The sequence below is a fragment of the Lichenostomus cassidix genome, chromosome 1Aa, assembly GCF_008360975.1.
Source record: "Lichenostomus cassidix isolate B80296 chromosome 1Aa, HeHo_3.0, whole genome shotgun sequence".
NCBI classification, from domain to species: Eukaryota; Metazoa; Chordata; class Aves; order Passeriformes; family Meliphagidae; genus Lichenostomus; species Lichenostomus cassidix.
This window is the reverse complement of record NC_139480.1, coordinates 56,909,348-56,937,161: the sequence shown is the minus strand read 5'-3', so window position 1 is coordinate 56,937,161 and position 27,814 is coordinate 56,909,348. Positions and strand designations below refer to the sequence as shown.

At 39.6% G+C, this 27,814-nt stretch overlaps 1 long non-coding RNA gene across 6 annotated transcripts in view; it reads left to right on the top strand.

Moving 5' to 3' along the window:
* LOC146443956 (uncharacterized) overlaps window positions 1-27,814 on the top strand; it is a 92,704-nt gene that overhangs the window by 30,255 nt on the left and 34,635 nt on the right. For all 6 annotated transcript variants that reach the window (XR_014849384.1, XR_014849388.1, XR_014849382.1 and 3 more), the window contains exons 5-8: window positions 5,410-5,728; window positions 7,192-7,285; window positions 9,408-9,452; window positions 27,389-27,552. This is a non-coding gene — a long non-coding RNA (uncharacterized LOC146443956). The remainder of the gene's footprint in view (window positions 1-5,409; window positions 5,729-7,191; window positions 7,286-9,407; window positions 9,453-27,388; window positions 27,553-27,814) is intronic.

The following is a 27,814-nucleotide window of genomic DNA, read 5'->3' as shown; positions in this document are numbered from 1 at the left end:
AGGTTGCGTGACACAATATACTGATCCAACCTCAGTGGAATTTGTACTGGCCAGAAAGCAGCAGCCAATATTTCTGGGAAAAGCAGAAAATTTACTAGGATTAGGAGAATACACAAATGGTGAAAAAAAAGGTAGTACTTCTGCACCATATTTGATGCCAAGTATTTATTTAGAGTTTTCTTTACAATTTCAGAGCAGCTATCAAATTACTCCTCAATTTCAATTTGGATAGCTTTTATCCCTGGTGGAGCAGTAGAGTTTAGAAGCCATGATGAGTAGTGAAAAAGCATTTAAAATAAACCAGGTGAGATTTAATCAGCTCCTTGCTGATTAAATTACCTGTCAGAGTTTGCTGTTTTTAAATCCTATAATTTGTGGTATGGAGCTATCCCAAACTACATCCTTTAAGCTTGTTTTGCCGTAAAACATATGACTGATGCACTGGAGTGAATTCATTCCATGTAGACTTTACCTACAATGTTTTTTTAGACTCATGGAGTATAGGAAACTTTGTAACAAGACTTTCTGTTTTCAAGTAATCGGTACTTCACAAACTGCAGTTGAAAAAGAGAATAGTTGGCTGTAGCTTCAATTTATTAGGTATCAGATCTAAATGATCTTCCACATCTGACTTCATGGGGGAACCATTAAAACATCTGAAATAACATTTTGGAGAAACATTATTTGTGAAATATAGCTATTTTATGCAAAAATGAGTTTTATAATGTGAAGAAAGAAACTGCATGTATTTTCCAAGGGACACAAACACATGTTTGGTTAAAGGCATTGTTTGAAGTTTAAACTTTAAAATCCTCTCCTTACATGCATTTCTCCATGTCACATTTAGAAATCCAAAAGCCTTGTTTTTCATGGATTCTGTGTTGTGGTAACTGTTGTTAAAATTGACTTTTGAGTAACTGTTGTACGTCTGATTTTATGAAGTTTATGTTCTCATAGCTGGCAAAGAAAGTTACTAGACTAGACTTTTACAGCTAAAAATTAACTCTAGCTCTATCTGGGATTTGTGTGGAGTGAACAAAGTAATATATTCATTAAATTTCCCTTACATTTTAAGTGGAATTATAGGGATTGACTGCAATGGTCACTGAAAGCAACTAAAGAGAATATTTGTGGGAAGGAAATTTTAAGCTCATAATGATGACTCTTTGGTCTGGAAAACTGATTCAATCCTGCTCATCTGAAAAAATGGAGTGTGTGACCTGTATGTCAGTGCAATGAGAGTGACTCTGAAAAACTGAGTGCTACAATAGACTCAAGGCAGAATTTTGTGCTGAGAGTCACTGGAAGTGCCTTGTGTTTAGGTGAAACATCTCTTTCTCTCTTTGTGCATGAGAATTGTTGCTTTTGCTTTGTTTGGATCAAAGTACAAGGCTGAAATAAGACTGCTTGTGAAGAGGCTGATTGGAAAACTGTTGCCATAGTTATGCATCCCACGCTCTCTGGAGCCACTTGTACTCCGTAGCCACTACATCTGATTCTTGAGAATTACTTTCTTAGGAGCCTAGTACCAGTACCTCTAAATTTGTGTCCAGAAGTTCAGTACATCACTGGTAATTTTATAAATGATTACAGCATATACAGCATATATAGTAAAATCTATGCTGTCATCCCAAGCACTGCCTGATAAAGAATGCCCTAAGATTCCATCCTATTGTAATATATGTCATATTATAACAACTAGAATCTCACAGTTTGATTTTCCTGTACTGGGTGCTGTCACAAAATACAACTCAAGATCCCTGCCAGAAGTATTTTACAAACTTAACTTCCAACTTGGAGCTCCATGTTTTGTTCAAATGTGCTCCCTGCTACTGAAGTCTCTGTATCCTCCACTAGGTTGTGCTTTGAGAATTTAAAGAAGTCTAACTGATACCTGAGCTTCATACTTGTCTCTCACAAGCTTGTGAGAACACACAGTTATGGCAAATACATTGTAAATTCAGTCACTGCTTGCACTGTTCTGTTCCAGCCCTCAATACTTCCCATGACTCCAACAGCAATTGGATTTTGTTTTCCAGAAGTACATGCAAATTAATTTTAAGTACCTATGGGAAATTAAAATAGCATTCCTGCAAAACTTTTATTTGCAACATTATTTGAACATTTGAAATTATTTGGTCTACTGAGAAAGATTCAGACCAACTGTTCAATTATACAACAGTGGGGTTTGCTGTCTGAGGACATCTCGGGGATGCTTTGTATGAGCTGTTTGCAGAACCTCATTGCCTCAGGGACTGCAGCAGCATAATAAAGGCTCTGCTTGGTCCTATGTTTACAGGAACACCACCTATACCGTGAAGGAACAGAGATTTTTTTCCCAGGACTACAATCCTATACTGTAAATGGCAAATCTCTTGGAGCTCTTGAGCTCCAGCTACATGGAGATAAAATGCCTGTGTGTAAACAAATGCTGCACTTTACTCCCCAAGGCTGTAAATAGGTATGGCAACCTCTCACTGTGGTTACAAAAAAAAAAATAATTAGGCTGATAGGTATTGTTCTCTTATATAAAGAACCTGGTAGAAAATGGCAGCTACTTGAGGAGTGTTTGTTTACCATGGACATAAAATTTTGTGGGATCCTTTAAAAGGAACGCACCTTATGGAATACCTAAATGCTTTCAGAGCAGTATCTTTTATTACTATTTGACAACAAGAAATGCAAATGGATGATGGTGTGGCTTTGCTTTTATAACAGTTAAAAGTTTGAAAGGCTCTGCTTTGCTCCATAGTGAATACCCCAGTGTCATGACAATAAATGTATCCATCCATCTGTCCACATACTCTATAGTCTCTACAAACTTGCAGCTACATAGTTATGTCTTAAAATAGGGCAGATTTTTCCCTTGTGTATTTGTTCTGGCCATGAATCTCAAAGTCATTGCTTCCAAACCAGGACACTGTTGCTTGAGGCAGGCAGATAGTTTTCCTGCAATGAAAGTTGTTGCTTTTCCTGAATGATCAGTGTAATCCTCACTAAGCACATGCTGGCTATCATGACAGTCTAAGTCTGGGTGGCAGAGGGTCTAACAACATATTTTGCCCCAAGTTTCTCCCCAAACACACTGAGAAAATCAAGCCTTTAACCTGCTTTTCTGTGTTGCAGGTAAATACAAATACCCTTTCAGTCCCTCACACTATGAGTGCATATCTCCAACAAAGAGCAGACGAGAGTTGGCAACTAAAATCTATATATTTAGATTCAGACCACTCTGATGGGAGAGGTATAAGGCTTTTATTGGTTTATCCATCTGTTTTCCTGTTATACTCGCCTTCAGCAGGCTTTTTTCATTAGTTTTAACAGATTTGCTGTTGATAACATCACTGGCACTTCCAGTCCTGTCCTGAGAGACTTTTAAAACTGCTCAGAGGAGCAGCAATCCAAAAGCTGAGTGCAAATCCTCTTTCAGTCTCTTGTACCTTTTAACCATGTACTTCTAGGGAGATTTCAGCCTCAGTAGATGGGGTGAGATGGGAATGAAGGATAAAACTTCATTCCCTTTACAGCATATTGGAAGAATGGTGTACAGTCCTCATCCAGCCAGTCCTGTTACTGTCCAAATCTGTGAAGAAATGTTTTGCCCTTCTTTGTGCTCTACAAATTTGGTTAGAAATGGAGCCCACACGTTACCTAGGTTGTTGACAGTTTCTCATGCATCAGAGAAGTCTGATTCACTCCTGCTGAAACTGCCAGAAATTAATTCCATTAATTTCTCCATCAACTAAATCCGGAACTGTTTCTACCAGATACTTTGACACTTAAAATACTGATGAATCTGGAGGATGTTTTGAGACTTGGCATGACAGAAGAGAAAAACCACAATGGCAACAGAAAAATCCGTGCCCTGAACCATCTTGGAACAATTGGTAAGCAGTGATCAGTAATGGAAGGCTCCTATTGGCAGAAGCAGAGCTCAAGATGTTTTATAATGCACCAGTAATGAAGAGCTGCTTTATAGACCACAAAATTTTAAGACTTATAAAAAGTGGGATTCTTGGCATAATGCAGCAGGATAAAGTTTGTTTCAGCCTGTTCCCAATGGGACTGATTCTGCAACAGGCTTGGTGGCATGGATACCTTTATAATACCATAGCATTTCTCAAAATTAAATATTCTCAGGGGTCTGAATGAATGAGTTTAGTCTCAAGGCTGAGACCTATTCTTATAAAACTGCAGTCTCATCTGAGGGAACGAGCATCAGTGTGGTAACCCTGATGCACACAAAACAAAACATGTAACTGACTACGAGCAGGGAAATATTTTTTTGTGACTGTTTACTAAGACTCAAAGGTCAATAGTACCAACCAAGAATCTACTACTCCCTTCTCTTGAAAAATATCAGCTCTCATACAACATGTATGGCATAATAATGTCAGAGGTGGTTTTCTCTACCTTTTCTCTCTTCTCTGTATTTTTGCCGACCATAACTTTTTGGTTATTCTGTAACACACTGAACACCCTCACTAGAGAACAAGGTATTTCTGGTATCTCTCTCAGTTGATATATATGGCAGCATCTCTAAAAGCAATGCAGGAGACAACATTCAAAGGCTATTTTAAACTACTTGTCTAGGCTTTGTTGTTTATTCAAGAACATAAATATTCTTTCTCCAGCTTGGTTATGAAAAAAGTGTGGAATGGAGAAATGTTTCAGAGGTATTCTTAGAAAAATGGTATTATTTCAGCCACTAGAGCTGATATGTGATACTTCAGTGAAAGGACAGCAGTATAATGTCCCTTTCAGTAAAGGACCCCTGTGGTGGAAAATGAATCTCACTTAATTGAGCAGTTCATTACTTTCACACATCCAATTTCAAAACCTTTACATCTACTCGTAGCAAGCATCAACTGAACCCTACTGAGTTACTGTAAGAGTTTTTTGATTGAAAATGGTTTCCAGGCTCTTTTTGCATGTTTCCAGTGTGGGTATTTTTCCTGTCAGGTAAGGATATATTTGACTGACCATCTAGTTATGAAACGTTGTTGATACAGGTAAGTTGAAAGAGGTGTGAGACTGATAAATAAAGAGTAAAACTACTGATAACTTGCTTAAATATTGTGTTTGTTTTACTTTGTCTCTTCTAGCTGCTAGTGTTTGAGCATTACAAAAGACTGAACAGGTGTGAGCAAACAAACTTCTGACTGTGATCTGCGCTGCTAAGAGCCACTGCTTGTAAATGTTTGCATTCTGGTTTGCTAACATTGGAATATATTCTGATCCTCTAGTCCACACCTTTCCCTTGCTCCTGGAGGCAGGCACTGAGTCCATCTGAAGCTGAGATTCTTGCACAGACTTCAACATCTGGAGCCTTGACAGTTATCAAATCTTGTGAAATTTCACAATAACTTGCAGGAATGGTGATTAGCAGTTGTTCCTTTGTTTTATTAGGAATATTTTGTGAGGACTTTGAGCTATGAAGTTGTGCAATTTTTGGAAGTCAGTGTGGATTATGATTAACAAATTCTAGTTAACCAGGACCAGGAAATTAGCAACATCCCTACTGTGGCCTCCACGGATCACCACATCCACAGTGCCAGAGCGGAACGAATGAAATCACCTGAACCTTTCCGTCCAGTGAAAGGCTGTGAAAATGAGTACAAGGCCTCCATACTTCGCTACAGGCAAAGAAGTCCGAGTGGCTGATTGCCAAGTGTACCATGCCAAGAGTTGTTGGATCTCCAACGCATTCCAGTGGGAATATTAACAGGTCTGGGAAAACTCTTCCAAGCTTCCAAGAGTGCTGTGAATATCTGCTGTTTAATGTATGTGAGATTTGTGGTCCCCAGCTATCCGGAAACTCTCAAAACTCTGCAAATACCTTCTGAAACTCTCACACCCAGACAGCTCTCCAAACATTCCTTCTCTCTTTGAGCATATGTGGGCTCAGAATCCTGAAACCATCTGGAAGTATCAGCTATAGGCTTCCAATCATCACCTTGTAATAGGATTAGCACCCCATCAAGCCCACAGATGCTGGGCATCTGCTGAAATAGCTGTAATACTTTGAAATAGAAAATATCATTAAAGGGGTGTGTGGAGCCTGAACCAAAGCTCACCAAAGTCAGGGAATTCTGCTATTCCACGTGTCTCAGTGGGTTTGGGGTTAACCCATGGTAAATAATGACTTTGGATCCTATGAGTTTTTATCCCATCTGAATATACTCCAAAGCAGCTTTTAAAGACCAACTGAGACATGTTTTGTCCCTTTACTGTGTGAAAAGACTGACATAGTATAAAGTGGCTACCAAAAGTCTGCTGCTGGACTGGACAAAGACACTGTGGAGAACCTCTGGAAGAGCCTGAATTCATGTGCTTAGGAAGGCAAGAAAGGAGTGTTCCAGTGCAGGCTGACTTCAACAGCAGTAGAGCCTGCAACAGGGCAGAGTGGAGAAAAGTTCTAACTTAGGTTTTGGGCTGTCTAAATTATGCTGAGCTGGGGTGTTTGAAAGCTTCCTTTGGTCTCTATCCTTGGTGCTGTGCTCCACCTCCCAGGAGGGCAGTGAGGAAACTTGTTCCTTGTTTTCTTCGCACCTGTTGAGCTCAAATTTGCTCTGTAATTTTATCAGAGTGATGAAAGACTTCAGTTCTAACCCTAAAAATGAAGTTACAATTGAAGACGTGCCCTTTACTATTTTGGATGATCTACCTAAGCTGCATCTATATTAACTGACAGGAATTAGTTGTAGATTCTTTGTCTCAATTTGATAGTTTTATAGCTTTTTTATAGTTTTATAACCGTTTTAGTGCTTGTTTGCCTTTATTCTGTGCTGCTTTTAGACATCTTGTTAAGAAGTGTGACCTATGTTGAACAATCAGTCCTTCTAGAAAATTACATGTTTGGAAAACGTCTAAACTTGTGCCACTTTTGACCAGCAGGTGACAATGGCTCTGTCTTCCAAGATATATAAAAAGGTTAACAGGTATTATTATTTGCCTGCTGAGAAGCTGGCATGAATTCAAGTCCTTTGCTGGATCTGAAAAATACCAAGTAAGTATAGAGATGTTGTGGGGTTGTTTGCTTGAAGGTTTTTTTGAGCAATATAGATTTTCTACTGGAAAGGAGATATGAGTCAGCATCTAAATTTCTGCAAGGAAAAGCAGGCATCGGTTTTGTTGGTTTGGAGGGGTTTTCTTTCTTTCTCAAATTCATGTTTTCTTTTCACCCATCAGGAGAGGGAGTCTAATGAGGCTTTTTTCCAGATCTGACCATCATCTGACAACATTTGAATCTCTGTCTTTTTTGTGGACCCATCAAGCCTTTAAAGTAAGATTGGGAGCAGTAAAAGGCTGGAACTGAGAGTCACATTAGAAATTCTTCAATTGGGATGGCATGTGTTAGCTGACAGTAAAAGAATTTTAAGAGGCAAGCACCAGCTGCTACACTAATGGGAGCCCATTTGACCTGGCAGTTGTTTGGAGACTTTATTGTAGTAGAACAAAAGGAGAGCCTGAAAACACATGCAAACTCTTATGATCAGGGAGGGGGAGGTAGAAGTTGGAGAGAAAGGGAAAAGAAAGCAGGAAATTACACGTGCCTTCAATTCTGCTTTGTAAACTGGCCTGGTCCCAAATGAAAATGAGGATGTAAATTGTTGTATCTTTTCTCTTAGACTGCAAAACTTACAAAAGGAAACTCCTCTCAGTGTGCTCATGTTGGGCCTAAGTTGCTCATTCAGCTGTGTTTTCCCGGAACAATGGTGGTTGGGAAATACAGCTTGAGTGATCACCTTCCCTTGAGGGTTTATGCCAAGGTGAGCATCTTTAAATAGGAGCTGTAACTTGCCCACAGGATGAATTTTATCACTTTTTCCACCTCCACCTCACAGGCCCACACCAGCTTCTTGGCTGACATGCTTTCTTTGGGGTCAGCTGGGCAGCTGTGAGCCCCCGGCAGAGAAAGGCGGTGCAAAAGCCAGAAAAGACAAGATTCACATCCCTAGAGAGACTTTCCTGAGATGTGGCAAATATCACTAAACTGAGGGTGTCAGAATTTAAGACTGGGACTCTCCTTGAAAGACAGAGAGATCTTTTGCAAAACTTGGATCAGATTTCTGACATAAGTTAGCAATTATTTGACTCTGCGATTTTGGTCTGTTTTTCTCTGGGATAAGAATGAAGAGAAGGGGTTTGAATGAAGTGAGAAAGAACTCAGTGTTCACTCTCAAAATGTTCTAAAATGGAATATTTTCTATCTGCTTGAAACTTCTTTAATTTTACATTATTTGAAAAAAAATAGTAATTTTCATCATAATTTTTCCTGGATTTGGCAGTGAAAATTAGCTACCTTTGCAGAACATCTGCTGCATTGGTCTTGTCAGCCAGGAAATGCACAGTCTTGTAATTGGTAAATAAATAGTTCCTGTGCTCACTTCATGTTTAGACCAGTCATTTGTTATTGTTATTACTGGCAATTAATTTAATAATTTAGCAACTTGAACAAATATAAAGCTATACATCCTAAATGAAAACAAGATAAAACAAAACAAAACCAGTACAAATGCTAGAATACTAAAACTTTGTAATGAAAGGTAACTTTGCAATTAAAAAGTTGAAAAATGCTTAGAAATAGTGACACTTGGACAGTTTAGTTAGAAAATAGTTCAATAAAGTATCTCCACTGAGCTCTGAGCCATAATTTTTGAAGGTATTCAAATGTAACAGTGTTATGTGCAGAATATTGGCTTGACAGATAATGAAGTCATTCACTCAGTTTCAACTGATTTTAAATCAAGCCCTAAGTGCCTGTGGATGTTTCCTAAGGTTCTTTTGTACATCTTATGTGGCAAAATGAACCATTTCAAGGGTGGCTGGCACTGGGTTAAGACAAATAGTTTCAGAAATGTGAGAAGCTGTGAAGGGCTGCTGTTGTTTTAAGGAACTTAAACAAAATGATTCTCATGCTGAGCAGGATGGCAATTATTTCTCTGCAGTAAGATATGTGAATAAAGAAATTGCAGGATAAATGCAATATGGGAGATCAACAAAAGGATGCCATTAGCATAATTTAGGGATAACTTTGTTTCAGAAAGAACGGATGGGTTTTTAAAGCCCGTTAGGAATAGAAAAGCCACTTGTTTGTTATTTCAGTGATTAATTTATAAGACAGACCAAATGTGTCTTGTAAACTGAAAAAATAATTTTAACATGCAGTGATCACTGGAGTAATGTGAACCTTTGCTTTATTTATTTCTGTGGTGCAGCTCTTTTGTAACTCTCAACTTTTTTCCTGACAGTAACACATTATGAGGGGCGTACAGGCTACTAATTATATTATACAAATACACAAGCAACCCAAAACATCACAGTGCTTCAAAGGAACTACAGTTTATATTCTTCATTCGGTGCTTGTAGTTGTAATGATCATGTTGTTACTTCTTTCATTCCAGGAGGAGCTGATTCTAAGCCCAAGGAAGCTGTTGAGTGAAGTAGTGGTGAGCTTTGATGACATTTAAAAAATGTAAGAAAGAGAAAATGGTTGTGTTAGATTCAGTCAAGTAACCTGTTTCTAAGGTTACAATAGCTTATAATAGGTAAGTTTGACCTCTGTGAATGCCAGAGATGAAATTGTCAAATTATTCAGGTACTTGTTTGGATGAAATGGTGCAAAAAGCTGAAAAATATCCTAATAGACAGGGAATTGGTTAAGGCTAGAAAGACAGGATAGTTAGCAAAGTGTGAAGACTGGGCTGAGGTTCTGAAATAAAAGGAGAAATTCCACTTAATGGTGATTGAAATAAGATGAACTAAGAGGGAGAGAAGAAAAATTAATCTGTGCCTGCTGAGTCAGGCTCCCACTAGAAAGCCAAAATACATTATTTGTGATTTCAGTGTGAAATGGAAGGGATATACAGTATCAGCAAAGAACTGAACTGGAGGATGAGCATGCTCATTTAGCACTTCAAAAATGTTTTCCCACAGTCATAGCTAAATACACAGCTGGATGACAGGGAGCAAGACAATAATAATGTGAAGCTGTTTCTGACCCTTGTCCTCACTTCGGCTGGGTAGGAGCAGATGCCTGGGATCACACACCAGTGCTCAGCTGTCCTGCTCCACAGGATTTGCTGCTGAAAAGGGTTTAAGCCAGGCAGGTTGGCACCTCTCCATACAATATTTGGGAATTCCCCAGGGTTAGGGAATCTTCATCACCCTCTGAGAGTCAGACCAGGAGCAGATGACAAGACTGGGAAGAGCAGATAGAAGTGTTTCTTGGCAAACACATGTGTGTGTGTGTGTGTGTGTGTGTGATGAGCAGCAGCAGGAGTTAGCCCACCATATGAAAGTAACTTTGTCCCGTTTTCTTCAACTATTTCAATCTACCACTCATCCTCTCACTGATAATTTTGAGCAGGCCAGTTAGGCTGTTGTCTCTTTTGCCTGTCTTTTTCCCTCTCCCCAGACTATCCTGCTTGCAGGCTTGTGTTTTTGCCTTTTCTGTACTACCACCTATGCCTTGCACTGAAATGGCTTTCCCATTTGTTTCTGTCCATGAGGGAGAGTGAGAGGGAAGAATATGTCACAGATACTTTACACAGACTAATAGAGTGTTCCTGAACTAAAATAATCAAGGCCTGACACATTGACCTTTTCCACAGCTCTGTCTGGCAGTAACAGCTATCAGCTGCTTTGAAGGCATTCCAGTGAGACTAATGAAATGGCAGCCCCAGCGCAACCAGCTACTCTGCCTTTTTTTTGATGCCAGTCATTATCTGCCTTAGCATGACTCCCTTTTCTGTGCCGTAGCCAGTTTTCAGTGGATGGAGAAATACTTCCTTCTCTTGTCCCCACTGCTCAAGCCGTTTGCTGCGTCTGAGACACAAATCTCCTGCAAAGTTTGGTAAATGTCTTGTGAGTCTCTCAGGAAATGCTCTCCCCCCGTGTATGTACCCTGGCTGACGGCCCCCATAAGAACTCCGGCCAGTCAGCGAGACGTGAACTCCTTTTCCTGAAGCCTGGTTGGCCATCATCAATCAAGCTGTTCGAATAGCTTGTTTTGTTTTAAAATCAGCTTCAGCTAATGTGTGTGTAATTTCCTGCTGCCTCCCCAGGCTCTTTCAAACAGTGACATGATCTAGGGCCTTTTCTGGTTGCCCAGGCTGCTGAGGGATCTCTTGTGTTGTAAAAGCCACGGCTAAGAGAGCAGGGCCTTGTTCCTCAGCCCTGTGTGAGGGGCAGGCTGCCCCATGGTCATGCTTTTCCAAAGGAAAGAAAGTGTCTTGATTGCTGTGGGGATTCAGGGTACCTTGCTCATGCATGAACCAGCACCTCATGAGGAGAAGACACTCCCTCACTGTCTTATTTACCTGCCTCTGATGGCTCTGTGGAAAATTAGCACTGACTTCTCTGAAGGAAGTAATGAGTTTACATTAGGATTATTGACATCAGAGTCTGTTTTCTGAGGGAAAGGACAAGAAGTAATTAAATCATAGAAGAAAATTATGCACCTTTTCTACCTCTTTGAAATTAATCTTGGCAGGGGAAGAAACCTAGGGTGGCAACGGTTTTACCCCTAACCTGGAGACAGAAGTAAATTGTGTGGGGAGGTCTCCTCTCAGTTACAGCTCTAATTCATGGGGTTTCTGCCCTTAATGTTGTGTCCCCAACTTTTGCGTGGTAGGTCATCCTGCTAGAGACATCCCATTTCAATATTATATATTCACTGAGTGGCAGAGCTTCCCTGCACATGTATTCCATTTATGATATAATTCTCTTTCCACACTAAGCATTTAATTAATTAGGCAAAACAAAATTATGTTCCTGGGAGAAGCAAAAGTCCATGCAGTAGTATTCTATGCTTAAAGATAGCATTCAAACTTGGTTAGGAAAACAGAGGCATTAACCTCAGTCTTCAGTATCCTACAGAACCTCTGTTCTCATGTGACAGCAAAATAATCTAACTCTAATTCTAACACTTAAATCTAACTCTTAATTTGCTTTGAATTTCTTGGTTCTCAAATAAAAAGTTTCTTTTTCAACTGTACGGAATGTTTCATTTGACACAAACCAGATTTCTGTCTCTCTGTCTCTCTCCCCACCAACCCTCCCCCACCCAACCTCTTAAGATACTTTTAGTGTTTTCTGCAGTTTCATCATGACTATGTTTATCAAGAATGCATTTTTTATTCAAATGCTGAAAAAAAAGAATTTGTGCCACCCTGCATGATATATTCAAAATATTAGTTTGGATTAAACTGGTGGTTTAATAGCTTTTTTTTGTTTTTTTTAGTCAAAGAACTGATTTTGTAGCTTTTGGATGCTCTCTCTACATTTTACCATGCAGTGCAATGAGCTATAATGCATTTTACTTAGTTCATTATTAGTCCCCTTCTACTTACAATCATCTTAGTCTCAGTGCTGCAATTAACATTATTCCTAACATAATGCATTGCCATTGTACCAGTATTGACCAAATCAATCTGTCAAATTATCTGCGAGATCATATTTATAAAAAAAAGAAAATTAAAGTGGATTCAGTTTACAAGAGTTCCTACTATTTACTTGGTTTTTTAATTCTATTTTTTTTTTTTTGCAATAAAAGACGTATATGAGGGAAAGATGTGATATTGTCAGACAAGTAGGATGAGTCTTCTTCAAAACCTTCCACTTTTTATTTTTTTAAGATGAAGTTTGATGTTTTGCAAGAGAAGTAGCGTAAAAAGGAGCTTCTTTTTCTGTAGGCAAAGAATTACCTCTGATTAACAGTCAAGGAGGCAAAACTTAAGGCGGTATCTAGTAATTTTACAGTTGGGAAAATGCCTGTCAGTCTTAAACTTTTATCTTCCAACAGTGTTCACTTTACACTCCTGTTTCTTAGATAAGTATGTTAAAAACACAAAGATGTTTTAAAATTTAACCTTTCACATCTTTCAGAAATCCATCTTGCCAGCACTGCCTGCAGTGGGACAGGTTAGGTGACACCTAGCCTAGGGACTGAGGCTGGGTTTGGGGGGTAAGAAGCCCTCAAAGGGGAGCCCAGCCTCCAGTCAGAGCTTCACACAGAGGCTGAGAATAGAGCCCAGCAGGGATGTGCAAGGAGGGATGAAGAGAGGAGGCTGCAAAGCTGTAAATCCTTCCCACACCCACAGTGGTGTGACATTTCTGCTTCCTTGCTGAATGTGATGTGGCTTCCCTGGGACTGCTGGGAACATCCCAAAGCCACTCACTCTTATGAGCCTTTTCTTTGCTCTAGAGGTGTTTTTCTCTGTACTTTAATGCTTATCCACTGCAAACATGCAGGCTGCTCTGTATGGAAACTGTACTACTGTTCGCATCAAGAGGCTTTGTTTACTAAACCAAATAGTCATGAAACATTATTTATTATAATTATGCACCAGCTGGTCATTTAAAAAGCAAAAACCTTGGTAGTATGAGCCTGGTGCCTGAAGCTGTTCAGTTTAAACCTTTATTAATAATGTTCCCATGGCTTTTTCTTTTAATTCCCACAATGGCCGGATACTGCGCTTCACATCAAAGGAATTTTGGTTTTAAAAGAAATGGTGAGTGCTACACATTGCATTCACTCCCCTTTGATCGTCATCCACAGCACAAATAAATCTCGTTAATCAATATTTTCTCTATTTCCTCCCTGCCTTTCTGTCAGTGCCAGAGATCTGTTTCTGATTTGCTCTGCTTTGTTTTAAATGAGAGGAAGATTTCTATGGCTATCTTCTGTCTAAAAGGTAAACGTCTCATTACTTTGGGAATGAAACTCTATCTGTTTTAAATGGGACTTGATCAGAGCCTCCTCAGCCTGAACGTCAAAGCAGGAATATTGAAGCAATTAGAACAGCCCTGAGTCTGTGAGCAATCCATTGGCCAGGATTCATTTACAGAAAATATTTGGTGTACCCTTGCCAACTGGAGACAAATTAATAAAAGTCAGTCTGTTCACAGACAATTCTTGAGAAAAGTGATAAATTTCCTGAAAAAACTATGACTTGCCCATCCACTTCCAGTTGTGACTAGAAATTACCATGAATAACTGGTGTGCTTTCCACAGGAAGCTCAGAGACGTGGTTCTCTTTCATTTGCTCCCAAGCAGCTTCATAGTTTTGCTGCGTGTTTGCAGCTTCACCTCTGCATTATGTGCACTCTTGGGGTTTTTATGTTGTTGGGGTTTTGTCTCTGCTTCCCCCATGTATGTTTTCTATTTGCCTTCAGTTTGCTGGTGCCAAACATTTTGGTGCCTCTGCTGCCACCAATGGTTGGCTGTGCCGGGAAAATCCAGCTCCTTAGGGGTGGAGAGGGAGAGAAAGGATGATTATTTTTCCATTCTGTGTAACAAAGCTGGCTTCTGTTGCCATTTTTAACACTCCAGTATTACTGGAATTAATTTGATGCATCTGTTCCTGAATTACCTCCCATAGTTTTAGCCCTTACTAGACTTCCAAACCAGTGTTGATTTAGGCCTGTTTGTTCCAATTCATATTGCATTCCCACACGCTCTCTGCTATTTTAAAGCAGTTTAATTGCTTTTAAAATCTTTCAATATTAAAGTAACAGTAAATTTCAAACTTCATTATATTATTAAACATACATGTCTAGATTCTCTCTAGGGCTGTATAAAGCCTGGCACATATTACCTCATCCAAGTATGTTGTGAATATTCAGGTTCCAGAGCCTGATCAGGGACAATTTTATGGGTAAATCCACACTGTGTAAGCACTTTTTTTCATAGGGATTCTCCAGATCCCAGCTTGAAGCAATTCCTGTTGACTTCAACAGCATAAATGTTGAGAGGTTGCCTGTTGGTCATAAATAATATTTTCTCACAATTAAGTTTTCCAAGCAGCATGCCATTGACAGCTGCTTCACCTTGAGTGTAAAGTTTTTATACTTAGGGCTGTGGGGAGATAAAGACTCATTGAATCAATATATATTTGAGCTGATCTTGTGAACACACATAATTTCTTTTGAAATTATGTCACTGTAACTCATCCTCTGTTAGTTTTTCAGAGTTGCATGTCCTCTTGGTTCTCATGCATTCAGCAGCAGAAGGAGCAAGGTGGGAGAGAGGTGTCTTTTAGAAAGGGATTAAAGTGGCAATGCTGAAACTCCCAATAAAAGGAAAGGCATCTTGTTAAGAATCAGTCTTTAAACATGCTTCTGGGGAGATCTAAATTTCCTGCCTTCTTCAGTTTAAAGTAATTTAACTCTCTAGTCAGTATTTCTCCTTTCCCCTGCCCCGGGAAACAGAGCTGAAAACACAGTGGGAGACCTAAAAATTTCCCCTAACCTTGGTCCAGCCTGGGACATAAATTTAGACCAGCATTACATTACACTCCCTATGGCCCCGAGAGGCTGACAGGGGGGCCAAGAATAGCTGAAACAGAGCAACTCTCTGGCCACATTCCCTCACCCTCTCCCACACTGAGAACGGAGCAGGAGAGGCACTGAGCTGCTGGAAAGGTCCCACGCTGCCAGGGAAGCCAGTGGCACCAGCAGTGCCCTTGCTGTTCCCTCCTCCTCCTCCTCCTCCCAGCTGACACCAATGATGTACACCACCAGGCAGGGCCAGCGTGTGACACGCTCAGGAGCTGCTTTTCAATAGGTTGCCCGTGTCAGGACTGAGAACAGTGAGGAGTCCAGAGGCAAAAGATTTATTTTAAGCTGGACAAAGGTAGAAGAATGTAAATTTGATACCTTTTCCTACAATTTATCTAGCCACGGTTAGGCTAAAATCCATTTGAGATCCCTTTTTTCCTAAAACTGGAGGTAAAAAGAACTACCCAGTCAAAAGCATTTTGCATATGAAGAAGTGATTAGGTTTATAAATGAAAGAAAGCATGTGGCTTATTTAAAAAACAAACTGTGAAGAATGTAATAATTGCCATTTCGATTCTAAAACCTGATGCTTGGAAATAAGTAAAGTACATACCTATAATAAGCTATTTCATTTTGGTTTTAGTTTATTTGTTCTGACTTCCCTTTTTATGCATGAAAGAACAACAGTTTCAGATAAGCCACTTACAGGCAATTGTAAGGAAAAAACCCACAAAGAATCAAGTAATTTAATTTAAGAGATAAACTCCTTTTCCCTAAAACATTCCCCGATGGTAAGCCACTTGAGCAAGGGTGGAGGAAGAGGTGGCAGGGGTCCAGATAAACATTTCTGCTTACTCTCTTAACCTTTTAAACCCTAAACTAAGTAGGACTTCATGGAGTAGTGCACTGATTTTCAGCATAAGGGGTTGCTCTGAATAAATGAAATTACTTACTTTTGCTCTTGTGAAAGAGGGATGCTGGTGCTAATTGCTTTGATTTTGTTGGGGGAAACCATTAGTGAAAAACTATAGATGGTGATCTGCCTGTTTTTTCTTCTATTTCCAACTAGTTGCATCAATGAACGAGTGTTTCTTCAAGCATCATTTATAGTCTGCATCACAGGAGCATTGAGAGAGAAATTCTACTTGGTCCTTTGCTACAGAGCATAATCCAAGGTGTGCTTGATTTAGAAGTTGGTATCCTGGGGAGAAAAATGCATCCTCAGGGTGATGTTCACCTCTGTTTTTGGTGGATATAAACCCATGCAAAACGCAACAATTTTTCTTTCATGTGTAAAGCATCGCAATGCACCTTCCCTTCAAGGAGACAGTGACCTTTTAACCTTAATCAGGAGGTTTAACCTGAAGCAGAAGGCTTAGAAGTTTCCTTGTGTGATCCAGAAAGGCTGTAAATGCTTCTGTAAGAAGAAAGGAGAAGCAAGTTCAGCTGACAGACCCAGATGTTGGCTCTGTTTATTTCAAGCACTATTAACCCACCTTTGTGCCCATGAATACCAGAGATCAGAGTGGTACTGGATAAAATGGGAGAATTAAAATCTACTATTCCTAGAAGTGATTGTGCCAGGTGCAGGAGCAGAAGCAGTCAGGCTGGGATTTGAAACTAAGCTAAATTTTTGTGTATTCTTAGTCTTTAGGAGCAGCTGATTCCTTTTGGCAACAAGTAGAAAACATGCATATTGTATGTTTGTTTTCGTAAGTGCCTAAGGGCTTTAGGAAAATGACTCCCATTAACTTTCAATGAACTTGCTCTGCTCAGCCTTAAAGTTGTTTTGGATATTTTCCCTTCTAAGATATAGTCCAAAAGAGTTCCACGTCATACTCAGTGGAAATACTCTTCATGTTTTCGTTACAACTGTTTCTACAATTTGTAGAAATGACCTGGTGTGAAATTTAACCTGTTTCCTTCTGCCTCTCTGTCCTTGACCTTGCCAGTGCTTCTTGCCATTTCTCCCTTGGCTAAAGTCTGTTTTATGATAAAAGCATGGCAATCCTCTTGCAGCTGGGGGAAGCAAAATATAGAATAACTTCAACCCTGCATTTTCAGAAAACTTTTTCTTGGCCTTATGGAGGAGGTAATAAATAACCTTTGGCTTCTGCTTCAGACAGCATTTTACCTGGGAAGGTAAACTCCATACCTCATTTCCCATTTTCTATGGTTGTAACTAGTAGAAGACAAAAACAAAACAGTTGGACTAAAACAAAGTTGGACTAAAACAAAGTTGGACTACAGCAATCCTTGAGAGTGCCTGGATGTGCAGAAAAACTACAGAGGGATGTGCCCTCTCTTATTATGGTTTATATTTGCTTCTTTCTATGCATGACTGCATTACTGAGGGCACTTGTCATGGAGAAGCAGCTGCTGCTCTGGGTGTAGCTCTGTCCTGGGTGAGGGATGTGGTACCACATGCTGCCTTCCAGCTTGAGATGTCTGTGAATTGTTCTGGCCCACAAAACCTTGCTGTCTGACTTGGCTGTGCTTGGCTATTGTTAGTTCTGGTTTACCTCTGTGTAAACTAAACCACAGGGATGTGAAGCTCATCCAGGCTGAACAGTTCATTTGCTTTACGACAGCACAGAGAGTCGCTGATTCCAGGCTCCATAGTAAACACAGCACTGAGTTATCTCTCACAGCTGCTGCTTGATGAGCCAGCATTAAGTGCTATAATACCTGCTCTAACTTTTGGATGATTAAGTGGGTCTGAGTATTCACAAAATTAAATTAAAACATCTGAGCTGTGTAGAAGCTTAGCTTAAGAATTGGTCCTTTTTTCTTTATGCTCCTTATATAGTCATAGGAGAGGTAAGTTCATGTTTTGCCTGTTTGAAGAAACAAACCATGAAATCCTACCAAATCAGAGAAGGCTTCTGGCTTACATATCCATATTTAGAGACTTAACATAGAAAGTGTGAGCAATTAAGGAGAAATTTATCTGTGCTACTAAAACACATGCCCATTTAGCTAAGTGCATTGCGCTGACCAAGTTTGAAAGTGGCAGCAGATGTGTGCCCAAACAAAGGGACGATACAAGGATCACTTGGAGTAGGAGCAAGTAGAATTTTGATTTTCCAAGCAGAAAAATGAATGTGTCAACCTCCAACAAGATGAATACTTTATTTTGTGCTCATTTTTTAAGTCTGCTGAAAGGAGATGCTTATCTCTAGAATTCCGCCCACAGTAATCTGTGGATTTTTATAGCTATCTGGTCCCATATCTTATATTTTTTTGGGAGCTGAAAGGAAGCAGGGCTTGTCTGGAAGGAAGCTTGTACTCAAGTTTCACTGTCTTCTACTGAGTTAGATTCACTTTTTGGCTGTGGAAAGGATTCCCAACCTATCAACAACACTGACAAACTTAAATTTATTAAAGAGTACTGATTTTTTATACATACAGTAGAGTCTAAAGTGCTTTTTGTATAGTTCAGTTCAAGTGGTTAAAGAGAGAAAGCATGAGAAATGTAAACACTGTTGATGTGAGCTGTTTTCTATTAATTAACTTATGCATATCAAACAGAATGCTGTTGCCAGCACTTTACATGCGGTTCCCTTTCCCCAGAAGATGGTTTGCCAAATACAACCACAGGAAACATGGTGGGAAAAATAATCAGGGGAATCGAGTCTTGATCTAAACTTCTGCTGCCATGTACATGCTTGGCATTGGCACACCTGTGAACATGTTTACAGGAGCAAGTAGTTTTACTACATAAACACAAGGAGCTGGGCTGCTGAATTACCTCACTGAAGCTTTCTAATGGATGCATTTGGAAGTTTTGGGTAATAATGCTGAAACAGGGTCTCTGCACTGCTTTATGCCTTCTTGGAGAACTGGCAATCAAAGACTGTGCAGTTGGCTGGGTACTTGCAGCCTTGCTCCTTGGCATCCAGCCCTGGTATTCTTTTGTCTTGATTCTGCATCGTGGTTATCACATTGCCTCAGCACAGAGAAGGAGCAAAAACATTTTTTAAAAGTGCAAAGGAAGAAGTCGAATTAAGATAAACATTTACATAACTGGGTAAAATTACCCAGGAAGGACTGGAAATCTGATGACATTCTGTTTACCTCGCACAGTATTAAAACAGTTTGTGAGAGATACAAACCAGAACACGTTGTATAAATCACTGTGAATGTAAGGACCTGTGAAGAGAGACAGTAAACACTAAAATTATCAAGCTGGCTCAGCACAATAGAACTTATTCAAGACAATATTATGCACAATACCTTTACTAAAGCTCTCTCAAGATGGGAAAAGAGCAAGGGGCACAGTGCATCATTTTAGGAAAATCTGCCATATGCTTTATATGTAACATCTATAAAATTGTCCCATTCTAACCAAATCTAGGCCTTGCTATTCTATAAATGCAGGTCTTTCTGAGACTACAAAATTCACATTCTTCTTCATTCTGTTATCAATAGGTAATCATTAGATGTGTTTGTACTTCTTATGCATTTTAGCCAGTAAAGTTGTGCAGAAATCTGGGCTTTGTACTGATCAGTTCACTTGTCTGCTTGATACAGACCTTGTGAGATATCAGACCCCATCTAAGAAATGCATCCTATTTTATTTAGAAGCAAAGGCTTTATTTGGAAAACTACCACTATATTTGGCTCCTCCTTCTGAAACTAGTCTGATTTTTCATGCCCTCAAAATAGATTAGATTTGTGTTTTCTCCCAAGATTTCACTGTAATCCTAAACAGGATTTCTCAAGAGTTATGGGTCAGTTGCAATATTGGAGGAGGTGCTGGCAAGCTATGGAAATGGATGTTTCCTTTTTTTGGCTGGGGTAGTCTAGCAACTCTCTTGATTACAGCATATGGTGTGTGAAAACAAGCATCAAACCAATCAGATAGGCAAGGCTGGAAAGGGAAGTAGCTAAAGAGGTCTGGGAAAAATTCACAATGGGGAGATCTCAGCAAAAAAAAAGTTGGGGAATTATTAATGTGCAGATGGATTAGAAATTCTTCTCCTATGGGAAAGGACCACAGCAACCACAAAATTCACATTTTCAAAATGAAACACAAGGATCACTTCCTTAACCAAGGCTTCTCAATAATAACACAAGACAAGCAAATTCATTAAAATAACATAACCACTCTTCCCACTGCCTGGGAAGAGAGAGGAATAGTTTTGCGCTCAACTTAAATTTTGTAATAAATACTGTATAAGAACATAAGCTAGATAACATATGTCATGGTAAATGGAGTCTAGTCTACCAGGAGGCATTTATTAATAAAAACTACAGCGACAGCCAAAACAAACAGGCCTCCACAGAGCTCAAGTTTCTGTTTCATGTTTGTGTTCGTGTTTGTGAGGGATGTCTCGAGCTCTGTACGCCGCAGTGGGACAGAGAGGGGCTGAAGGATAAGTCAGGAGATGGATGCAAGCTACCCACGCCAGCAGAGAGGGAAGAGTCTGGCACCAGATGGGTTGAGAGAGAAGAGGAAAGTCAGGCTGGTGAAGCAAAAGGAGCACGGAAACGTGACAACTGTGAAAGGAGTTCTGGGAGGAGGAAGGATGAGTTCTTTGAGTGCTGGAGCTGATTTATTCACTTTCTGTGGGAATGCAAACTAGCTGCAGATCCCAATCCACTGTCAGTTCTGTACATCTGGACAGATCCTGAACTTGTATCCAAACACTGTGTTCCCTTTTTCTTCTCACAGTTTCTTGCCCTTCTCTTTGTCCGTCTTACGTTGTCTCTGCTTGCTCTGTGGCAGCTGCATGCTCCTTGAGAGTGTAGTGTTTGAGGATTCCCCCATGGGAAATGTTTCTGGACTTTCAGAGGTCAGTGGGGAGCTGCTCCTTGGATCAGTACCTGGGATGGACGTGGCACAGTGCCCAGCCCTACAAGCTGGCAGTAAAATATAAGTGCACCTTTCTCCATCCTCTCTTTGGAAGTGTTCAGAAGGGTGTCAGGGAATTTTGGGTGCTCCAAGCATGTTCATATCATATTTGATTTTATCCATTTTATTTTGTTGCATTTGTTTTAACCTTTGGAAGCAGGTTTTACTTTCTTCCCTTCAAAAGTAAACAATTGATTCCAGGGCCAGTAAAAATATAAGTCCTTCATAAGGCCTGGACCTGAGCCCTTCCCAGTAATGTTATGGCAGGTCATTGTTCTGTCAAAAGATGATTAACTTTTTGTGGTGTTAATATAAATAAATAAATAGGAAAGTTGTACATGCCCCCAGGGCCCTTGCTCAGCTATGAAAATACAAAGTACAAGTACATTTCTCATCACAGAAGGGAGAATGGGGATATGTTTGGAACAATGGTAATCAATTTCAGAAATGCTGTGATTTATTGAGCATGGCAGTTTCAGATTTTTGAGGCATGCGTAATACAATTTTCTCCCCATCCCTTTTATCCAAACAGATAAAACTTTTGGTGGAATTAGAACAGAATTCACATGATCCATAATTATAAAGAAGCAGGGAAACAATAATTCATAAAAAGTTGCTCTGCTCTTTCCAGAGACAGATTTTATTACCAAAGATTTGGTGTCTACTTTCATAACAGTTTTTGGGTTTTTTTAGATATGGTTCGTCACTTTCCCAGACGTTAAAAGCCATGAACATACCATGAAGACCAAGATGAAAATTCTTCTCTTTCAGGTCAGCTGCAGTTTGGGTACATGTAAAATACATGTCTCTGTATTTCCTCTTTAGGACCCAGAGTATCATAACTCGATTTATTTTCCATTTTGACATTGTTAAGTAGCTGTTATCTATAACATAAATGAAGAATATTGTAATATAATTCTTCCATAGAAATCAGAAAAAGTCCCAGTTCAGAATGTCCAAGGGTTCCTTTTTCATATAAGAAATTCCACATTTCAAGACCCAGAGCTGAGCTTGCTGTTGGAGCCCTGACTTACTGGTGTGTTAAAATTTTTTTGGCATGTGAAAGTAGAACATATAAAACTGATTGGTGTTGAAGCTTAGTTTGGGGAAAAAAAACATTTCATATCTGATCTCTTGCTCAGCTTTTGCACTTGGGAGGTCTCTGGCTTACTGTATAAATCAGATAAAATTGGCTGCCAAAATCAAGAGTCACAACAATCCATTTAACAAACTTGCCAGATTTGCTGGAAGATCTAACACTTGATCCTCAGACATCTGCCTTTCCTTTTTCTGTCACTCAGTAACAGAATATTGTGTTCCTAGTTAGGTTTGCTTCTTCCCATACTCAACAAAGCCATTTTTGTTGTCCTGTGAGAGGGTTTAAGGCCCTCATCTAGTTGCTCTGACTAAGAAAGACCATTCTGACTCTTGTTCACTGTGAAGCTGCTGCCACCAAAAATGATAGTCTGAACTTTTGCCTTCCTTTTTGAGTTGTCTGTAGCTCCCATCAAATTCTCATTTGTCCCACCACAGCTGCTCCCTGGCAGCTTGCTGGCAGAAGGATGGCTCTTATATTTCTCACCTCTTAAGGGATCGATTATTTCCATGTCAAAAACGTTACCTTTTGGCCAGAGGTGGTGATGTGCCACCTCTGCTCTGCTCTTTCTCACTTGCTGCAGCACTGGGAAGGCAGGCATGGTACCATCAGCCAGAAGGGTTTTTTGGGGACAATGGAAGCAGCAGATGCTGCCAGCAGCAGGCTGTGACTCACAGCCCAGAGGAGCCCTCATGCCACGCTGGATGGGGCCCTGGCAGGCTCTGCTCTGAGACTGGGAATGTCATGGCAAGATGTGCAGGATCATCACGGAGCTGCTTAAGTAGGAAACACAGAATAAAAAGTAGCAGGGGCTGCAGGCTCGGTGAAAGCAGAGCTGTTCTGTTCCAGTGTCACTGCTTTCCCTCCAGCTACCGCATGGATGGCTCTTTGTAGCTGCAGCACAACGCTCACCCTGCTTCACCCCAGAAGGCTAAATCTGCTTTTTACCATGTCACTTCATCTCCTAATTGTTGGTTGTGTGCATCATGTGAGGCACTGCTCTGGCACAGCAGGCAGAGCTGAGCCCTGTTGCAAGTCCATTAACTCAGATGGAGCTACCTCCAGAGATGAATGTGTATGGAAATTCAGTGCTGCTTTAATCAGAGTATTTCATATTCATGAACCTCTCTGTAAAGAGAGCTGTGTAATTAAGATCATTCATAATGCTGTAGGATATTCAAGCTAAGATAAGGAAGGTAACTTGTTTTTTAAGGGCACAAATTGATCTCCTGCTGTGGGTAGGTAGGAAAGCTTGATCAGAGCACGTGTTCAGAGGAAGATTTAATAGTTGTGCTGCTGTTCTCTTGAGTGCATGTAACAGGAAGAATAAGGCTTTCTGATAAATAACATATTCATTTTGCTCAATGTTGATGCCTCTAACCAAGGCTAACATACACTAATGTGCCTAAAAATTACAATCAATCAATGCAGTGCTTGTCTGGAACCCTCCCCTGAATACTGGGAAAGTACAAGGTTTTGGGAGATAAACTGCTGTGCCTTTCCCTTCTCTCATACTCCTTAGAATTCCTTAGCCTGTGAAAATACAGGCATCTTTTTCTGAAGGGGAAAGAAACACAGCGGGTATGAGGCACATGCACAGTCTCATAGTCCCTGGCTGTTTCTCTGACTCATTCAGAGCCTTGGAAACTCCCTTTCACCTAAAATATGACCTGCTGTGGGAAAGCAGAGGCTTTTTTTGTCCCTGTAAGTTTGCAAATGTACTTATGGAAGAGGTTTAAAAATGTGTTTTCAACACATCAGGCAATTAATAATCAGCTCTGTACTCCCTTCTGGCTTAAGTTATAAGGGAAGGAGCCATTCAGCAAAGGTCCCCTTCTTTCCACAATTCTCAGAGATACTTGCTGTGAAATTGTTCAGGAGAGAGGCCCAAGGGCTGATCCAGGAAGGCATCAGGAGCAGTTTGTTGTTTCAGACTGAGCCCTCTGTTTTTGGAGAGAATTTGGCATTTTCCGTAAGAAAACTCATCTGAGGGAGAGGCTGTTGGATAGGAAAACTCTGCCACCTCCATTTCTTGGTGAAGTGCATATCCTATTTGGAGAGGAAGCAACAATTTTTCTTCCATTTCTTTGCATGGTGGTTCTGAGATCCAGGACACAAAACCTCCCTCCTCCATAGCAGCACCTGTTAATGTGTTGTATTATCAGTCCCTTCTCTTCTCAGTGTGGAAATCTCTGTGTTCCATGGTCTGAACAAAATTCCTGGTTCAGTTGCATTTATTCAATAATTTAAGCATTTTGTTAAAGTGGAAAGAGCATTCCTAGATTAAACACCTGGGAAAAGCACTCTAGGGAGTCTGAGGGGTTTGTTTGGGACTTAGATATATACAAATGTTCCTGCATCTGTTTTTGTATCACATTACAAAATAGTGGATTCTTAAATTTGATTTTTATATACTATTTTTATTTCCAGTCTAATAATTTTCTGTCCTCAAAAATATTTGTCTGCACTTTCTTTGATATTGCATTTTAGAAAATGTCACTTGATTTTTGCTCTATTCAATTCTATCCCTGGCACAAACACCATTCCAAATGACCTTGGGAGATGTGTAAAACTGATATAATTTGATATGGAACTGTTTAAACTTCCGCACAACGAGGAAGAGAGAAAACCACTGCTCTAAAACTTTTGCATGGATGTCTAGTTTGAGCCCTAGATGTCTAGTTGGAGATTGGCTGAGATTAATGAGCCATTTTGGTGAGAGCTCTCTAAACTCAGTTGAATGGTTTGCCTGGCTGTGCACTGGGTTATAATTAGAGTTGAGTCTTATCCTGCAGTGAAACCCCACATTGATCATCAGGAAAACTTCAAGGTGTTTCACAAAAATAATGTTATTGTTTCTGATGCTCTTGTCAAGTTCTAAACAAGATTATTGTTGATTTGCAAAACTTACCCGGATGCCAATAAATGGCTTGTCACCCCTTATTGGTGACAATATGGATTCATTGCTTGGTAAATTAATCCAGTGTTTAGTTTGCAGAGAAGAAAGTGAGGATTTTAAGGGGGTTTGAGATTCTCTAAAGAAAGCCCCTTTTATATATAAGATTGTCTGAATAAACTGCATGTTTCATTCAGAAAATTTACAGCTGCTGAGAAAGAGCAAATGTTTGTTGCACACTGTAACACAGAAATCTGTATTTAAAAAAAATAAACTTCTAAATATTTTTCTTGATGTGTAAATCCAGTAATGGTTTAACATCTGAGTCTGTTCGCATGCCTAGAGAAATACCTTTGCAATTTCTTAGGGCTGGATGCTTTGCAAAGCAGAAATGAGCAAATAAGAATGACTACGTGGAAGGCATTATTCAGTAATGAAGGTTTTAAGTGAAAGCTAAAAGGTTTTGCCTTAAAATTTTCCATGATTTGTAATGGAAGATGCATGGTAAAACCACCCATACTGCAACCCTTATTTTCATTAGGAGGTCTACCACTGCCTTCTTTCCCTCCACTGAGGTCTCTGCTGGTTTTTATATTTTTTTCTTTTTTCCCTTTTTCTGGTCCAGACAAATACCACAGTGATGAATATGTTAGAATAGCTGTGAAAATCATGGAATGTCTATAGTTTTTTCACTCTTTCCCCCTCTCTGCTCTTTACCTTCTTTTACCGGTAGATAAACAATGGCCAAAATATTTAAATTTTTTTTTTTTTTTTTTTTTTTTTTTTCCCCAGAGGACTCCAAGCAATAACTGTTCAGGAAATTCTAGAAAGTTCAAATAATTTATTTGATAGTAACTCATATATTTGTATTCCCAAGCATCTCTTGGTTCTGGAAAGAGGAAGAAACACCGAAGTATTGTGGCACAGTCTCTTTTTAAATGACATTCCTGATTTAACCTCAAATGGCAGAACTTTCCATCTAGGGGAATGTTCTGTCCATTTGGAGCTATCCCAGTATGAGGTGCTCTACATTTCTGTGAGAAGCTTTAATGTTTTGGGGTGTGTTCTGAAGAAATGCTTTAGAGTTTTTAACTTCCTAAGCCATTTCAGGATAAAAAAATGGCTTCAAACTGTCCAAGCCTTTTCTAATATTAGATTTTATGGGTAGGTGGATCAGTATCTTTTTGCTTCTGAAAGAAATAGCTTCTAAAATGCTTAAGTAGTTTTCCAAACATTGAACTTACAACTGCCAAACCTGTTCAGCTATAAGCAAACAGTATCTAGCAGCACTTTATATAATTTCGGTGAATATGGTATAGAGAACAAAGATTTTATCTGAAGAGTTGTGTTTTGGAAGGAGATCAAAAAGAGTTTCTCTTCTGATTGCAATTTTGTTTTGCTTCAATGTTTTTGTCAGGAGGATCTGGATTATTATAGCCGAATAGAAAAACATCTTTTCCCACTAATTTGAAAGCAAAATGTAAGACAAACTGATGTTGTATGAAAAATTGCTTCATAAATACTGAAAAGGAAGAAGAAAGGAATACCCTCAAACCAAACAATCAAAGGAACCCATTTTCTTTTGGGTTGTATTTTTCCGTTGGTGATGACATTCAGTGGTTGATTAATGTTGCGTCAGGCCATGTTTTGTTTAGCTACATAAAATCTTTCTGCAAACTCTCCCCATGCCTTTGTGCATGGTGACAAGAGCTTGGATTTTCCTGGTGATGATTAATGCCATGGGGCTGTTCTCAGTGTGCTGAGTGATGCTCTGATTGTCCATTCTCATCAGGCAACTTTAGAAGCAAGTGCTTTCTATGGAATGTTTCTTTTGCCAGAGGATGTGCATCACTCTTCCAACTGCTTGGCTCCTCTCCTTCACTGAGATTCATTTGGATCTGCAAGTTGTTCATGAACACTCTCTGCGCAACTAGAGATGCCTCATTCCCTTCTAATCTCTCTCTCCCTTTACACCCATTTGTACAAGATATGTTTCATTTTCAGAATTTTGTAGATCAGGCTCCAGAAATTACATTTGAAAGGTTTTTTTGAATCAAAAACCTGATTTTGATTTTGAATACTCTAGATTTTTCTCCTTAATTTGCATTGTGTGTTACAAATCACTTAAATTTGCTTCAGAGGTTGGTGCTTCTTCCTTTCAGTATTAAATGTAAATCTATTCTGTTTTTTTAAGAGAAACAGGTTACTGCATAATTTCTTGCTTATTTTCTCTGTATCTGTATCTCTTTTGCAGTACCTGTGTTGCAGTACCTGCGTAAACATGGATTTAAACTTGAAAAAGAAATTAAATGTTTGCTACAGCAGAATCACACAACAGAAGAATATTCACAGAATCACAGAGTAGTTGAGGCTGGAAGGCACTTCTGGAGATCATCCAGTCCACCCTCACTGTTCAAGGTAAGGTCAGCTACGTTGTTCAGGGTTATTTCTAGTAGAGCTTTGAGTATCTTCAAGGAAAGAAACTCAACGTCTCTGGGCAACCAGTGAGTGATTGCTCTTACAGTAAAAATCTTTTAACTTATATTTAAATGGAATACTCTGTGTGAGAGAGTCAGACCAGTCTTCTTTACTGTCTCTCATTAGGTATGATTCTCCCATATTGGCAATAGCCTCCTGAGACATTATTTTTTTTCCAGGCTGCACGGTTTCAGTTATCTCA